Raw genomic sequence first — 5,715 nt, forward strand, 5'->3', positions numbered from 1 at the left:
CACCCACGTGACCCGTAGTCATCAGTGGGCGGAGTCGGTACACTGAGCTCCATTTCCTCCTGGTTGAGACTAGTTCCCCTTCACCGTAAGGACCTGGGGAGGAGATGGGGCAGGGAGAGGAGGAGCAAGTTCAGAAGAAGGGACCCAAATGGACCCTCGCATAGCTCGCTTCGCTCGCAATGCTTCGGGCACGGTGGCTCGCTTCGCTCGCCACAGCTTTAATAACCTCCTCCACGCCCTAGTGGATGGTAGGGCATGAAATACCGCCTGTCGGCACATGTCGGCTCAAAAAAAAGTTGTCTTGTTCTGACCTTGCTCCTCCTCTCCCGCCCCCTCTCCCGCCCCCTCTCCTCCCCAGGTCCTTACGGCGAAGGGGAACTAGCTGCTACCATTTCCTCCTTCCTTTCCTACTGCAGGCAGGAGCTCTGAGCAGCATGTGCTGCAGACTGGGTGTGAGACATCCCACGTATCAGGTACACATACACCCAGCGGCACCCCCTCCACTCTCACCCGCCCAGTGGGCATCCCCCACGACCCCCGTTCTTACCACCACTGACCCCACACTGTCCCCCCTGCGCATACTGACCCCACACTGTCCCCTCTGCGCATACTGCCCCCACACTGTCCCCTCTGCGCATACTGCCCCCACACTGTCCCCTCTGCGCATACTGCCCCCACACAGTCCCCCTGCGCATAATAACCCACACTGTCCCCCCTGCGCATAATACCCCACACTGTCCCCTCTGCGCATACTGACCCCACACTGTCCCCCCCAGCGCATACTGACCCCACACTGTCCCCCCTGCGCATAATACCCCACACTGTCCCCTCTGCGCATAATACCCCACACTGTCCCCTCTGCGCATAATACCCCACACTGTCCCCTCTGCGCATAATACCCCACACTGTCCCCTCTGCGCATACTGCCCCCACACTGTCCCCTTTGCGCATACTGCCCCCACACTGTCCCCTCTGCGCATACTGCCCCCACACTGTCCCCTCTGCGCATACTGCCCCCACACTGTCCCCTCTGCGCATACTGCCCCCACACTGTCCCCTCTGCGCATACTGCCCCCACACTGTCCCCTCTGCGCATACTGCCCCCACACTGTCCCCTCTGCGCATACTGCCCCCACACTGTCCCCTCTGCGCATACTGCCCCCACACAGTCCCCCTGCGCATAATAACCCACACTGTCCCCCCTGCGCATAATACCCCACACTGTCCCCTCTGCGCATACTGACCCCACACTGTCCCCCCCAGCGCATACTGACCCCACACTGTCCCCCCTGCGCATAATACCCCACACTGTCCCCTCTGCGCATAATACCCCACACTGTCCCCTCTGCGCATAATACCCCACACTGTCCCCTCTGCGCATAATACCCCACACTGTCCCCTCTGCGCATAATACCCCACACTGTCCCCTCTGCGCATAATACCCCACACTGTCCCCTCTGCGCATACTGACCCCACACTGTCCCCTCTGCGCATACTGACCCCACACTGTCCCCTCTGCGCATACTGCCCCCACACTGTCCCCTCTGCGCATACTGCCCCCACACTGTCCCCTCTGCGCATACTGCCCCCACACTGTCCCCCTGCGCATACTGCCCCCACACTGTCCCCCTGCGCATAATACCCCACACTGTCCCCTCTGCGCATAATACCCCACACTGTCCCCTCTGCGCATACTGCCCCAACACTGTCCCCTCTGCGCATACTGCCCCCACACTGTCCCCCTGCGCATAATACCCCACACTGTCCCCTCTGCGCATAATACCCCACACTGTCCCCTCTGCGCATACTGACCCCACACTGTCCCCTCTGCGCATACTGCCCCCACACTGTCCCCCTGCGCATAATACCCCACACTGTCCCCTCTGCGCATAATACCCCACACTGTCCCCTCTGCGCATACTGACCCCACACTGTCCCCTCTGCGCATACTGCCCCCACACTGTCCCCCTGCGCATACTGCCCCCACACTGTCCCCTCTGCGCATAATAACCCACACTGTCCCCTCTGCGCATAATACCCCACACTGTCCCCTCTGCGCATAATGTCCCCACACTGTCCCCCTGCGCATAATAACCCACACTGTCCCCCCTGCGCATAATACCCCACACTGTCCCCTCTGCGCATACTGACCCCACACTGTCCCCCCCAGCGCATACTGACCCCACACTGTCCCCCCTGCGCATAATACCCCACACTGTCTCCTCTGCGCATAATACCCCACACTGTCACCTCTGCGCATAATACCCCACACTGTCCCCTCTGCGCATAATACCCCACACTGTCCCCTCTGCGCATAATACCCCACACTGTCCCCTCTGCGCATACTGACCCCACACTGTCCCCTCTGCGCATACTGACCCCACACTGTCCCCTCTGCGCATACTGACCCCACACTGTCCCCTCTGCACATACTGACCCCACACTGTCCCCTCTGCGCATACTGCCCCCACACTGTCCCCTCTGCGCATACTGCCCCCACACTGTCCCCTCTGCGCATACTGCCCCCACACAGTCCCCCTGCGCATAATAACCCACACTGTCCCCCCTGCGCATAATACCCAACACTGTCCCCTCTGCGCATACTGACCCCACACTGTCCCCTCTGCGCATACTGACCCCACACTGTCCCCTCTGCGCATACTGACCCCACACTGTCCCCCCCAGCGCATACTGACCCCACACTGTCCCCCCTGCGCATAATACCCCACACTGTCTCCTCTGCGCATAATACCCCACACTGTCCCCTCTGCGCATAATACCCCACACTGTCCCCTCTGCGCATAATACCCCACACTGTCCCCTCTGCGCATAATACCCCACACTGTCCCCTCTGCGCATAATACCCCACACTGTCCCCTCTGCGCATAATACCCCACACTGTCCCCTCTGCGCATACTGACCCCACACTGTCCCCTCTGCGCATACTGACCCCACACTGTCCCCTCTGCGCATACTGACCCCACACTGTCCCCTCTGCGCATACTGACCCCACACTGTCCCCTCTGCGCATACTGCCCCCACACTGTCCCCTCTGCGCATACTGCCCCCACACTGTCCCCTCTGCGCATACTGCCCCCACACTGTCCCCCTGCGCATACTGCCCCCACACTGTCCCCCTGCGCATAATACCCCACACTGTCCCCTCTGCGCATAATACCCCACACTGTCCCCTCTGCGCATACTGCCCCAACACTGTCCCCTCTGCGCATACTGCCCCCACACTGTCCCCCTGCGCATAATACCCCACACTGTCCCCTCTGCGCATAATACCCCACACTGTCCCCTCTGCGCATACTGACCCCACACTGTCCCCTCTGCGCATACTGCCCCCACACTGTCCCCCTGCGCATAATACCCCACACTGTCCCCTCTGCGCATAATACCCCACACTGTCCCCTCTGTGCATACTGCCCCAACACTGTCCCCTCTGCGCATACTGCCCCCACACTGTCCCCCTGCGCATAATACCCCACACTGTCCCCTCTGCGCATAATACCCCACACTGTCCCCACTGCGCATACTGACCCCACACTGTCCCCTCTGCGCATACTGCCCCCACACTGTCCCCTCTGCGCATACTGCCCCCACACTGTCCCCTCTGCGCATACTGCCCCCACACTGTCCCCCTGCGCATACTGCCCCCACACTGTCCCCTCTGCGCATAATACCCCACACTGTCCACTCTGCGCATAATGACCCCACACTGTCCCCCTGCGCATAATAACCCACACTGTCCCCCCTGCGCATAATACCCCACACTGTCCCCTCTGCGCATACTGACCCCACACAGTCCCCCCCAGCGCATACTGACCCCACACTGTCCCCCCTGCGCATGATACCCCACACTGTCCCCTCTGCTCATAATACCCCACACTGTCCCCCTTGCACATACTGCCCTCTCCTGCACAAAATACCCCCATACTGCCCCCCTTGCGCATACTACACCCACTGCTCAAAATGCCCCCACACTTCTCAAAACACCCCTGATGAGGCTACTCCCATGCGCTTCTCACCCCCTGTGCCCCCCCCCCCCACTTACCTGGTCATCCTCCCTGCTTCTTACTCGACCAGGGTTTGCCCCTCCCCCCCCTAACCTCTCTCCTTTCTGGTTGGCACCCCACCAGCTTCTCGCCCATGTGGCGGCACCCCCCCCTTTACTTACCCAGGCACCCCACAAATCCTCTGCTTCTTTCCCATCTGACAGCATCCCCACCAACACCTCACCTGGCAGCACACATCCCCCTTCTTACCCTGTGGCGACCCCTTCTTCCCGCCCGACGCCCCCCTCACACCACCCCCCACTTTACCTGGCGTGCCCCCTCCCCGCTTCTCGCCTGATGGCACCTCCTGCCCAGCGGGCACCCACACATCCTCCCTGCTTCTCACCCACCTGGTGGGTATCGCACGGGGGCTCCTGTCCGGCTGTCAGCACCCCACCAGCTTTTAACCCAGCAGCATACCCCCTTTTTACCCTGTGGAACCCCCTTCTTCCCGCCCGACGGGCACCCCCCCCCCTTTCTTACCTGGCATGGCCCCTTCCTGCTTCTTGCCCAACGGTACCCCCCGCGCTTCTCAACGCTCCCGGATGGCACCCCGCCCTTCTCACCCCGCCACCCCCTGCACTTATCAAAACACCCCTGGCGGGACTACCTCTACGCTTTAACCCCCCTCCACGCGCTTCTCACCCCATGCGACACCCCCCTTACCCTGTCATCCTCCCTGCTTCTCAGCCAGGGGCTCCCCCCCCCCCTTTCCTCTCTCCTGTCCGGTTGGCACCCCACCAGCTTCTCCCCGGGCAGCACCCCCCACGTCCCCCCATTCTTATCCTATCGCACCCCCTTCTTCCGACCCGACGGGCACCCCCTCCCTTCTTCTTTCCTGGCATACCAACTCCCCTCTTCTCGCCATACAGGATCTCCTAGCCCACGGCTACCCCCCGCGATTCTCACCCATATGACGGCAACCCCTCCCTTCTTACCCAGGCACCCCAAACCCCCTGCTTATCTCCCCTCCAGTGGCATCCCCCCTCTGCTTCTACCGTACTTACCCAGGCATCCCTCTTGCCTCTCACCTGCACGGGTTCTTACCCTGTGGCACCTCCTGCTTCTCACTACCCACATCCCCCCCCCCCCCCGCTTTTCACCTGTCTGGCGGTCACCCCACCACCCTCCCGTGCTTCACCCGCTCCCGCCTGGCGGGCATCTTAAACCCCCTGCCTGCTTACCTACTCGGCGGCATACCCCCTAGTGTTCCCGCTAGGCTGTTTTAGCGGGGTGCTGCGCCCTGCCCGATTTTTACAGGGCAAAATGCGCCCTGCCCTGCTAGCAGCGCCCCGCTAAAACAGTGTGGTGCCTGCCCTGGCTGTGTGCACGGGGAAGCGAATCGCCGCCTTAGACAGCGATTCCCAGCGCCTCCCCGGCAGCACGGTAACTTCGGTGGTGCCAGCCCCGCCTCCTTTAGTGACGGCGCCGGCCGGGCCCGCCCCTTTTTGCGACGTCGCGGCCCGGGCCCGCCCCTTGTCGCGGCCCGGGCACGCCCCTTTTCGCGATGTCGCTGCCCGGGACCGCCCACAATTGTGACGTTGACGAGCCCGGTCTGCCCCCCTTGCGATGCGGCGCCCTGCCCGCCCTCATTTCTAGAGGGAACACTACCCCCCTTGCACTCCCTGCTTCCCACCAACCCCCACTTCTCACC

This window comes from Crinia signifera, chromosome 2 (assembly GCF_055691185.1).
Source record: "Crinia signifera chromosome 2, ASM5569118v1, whole genome shotgun sequence".
Classification (NCBI taxonomy): Eukaryota; Metazoa; Chordata; class Amphibia; order Anura; family Myobatrachidae; genus Crinia; species Crinia signifera.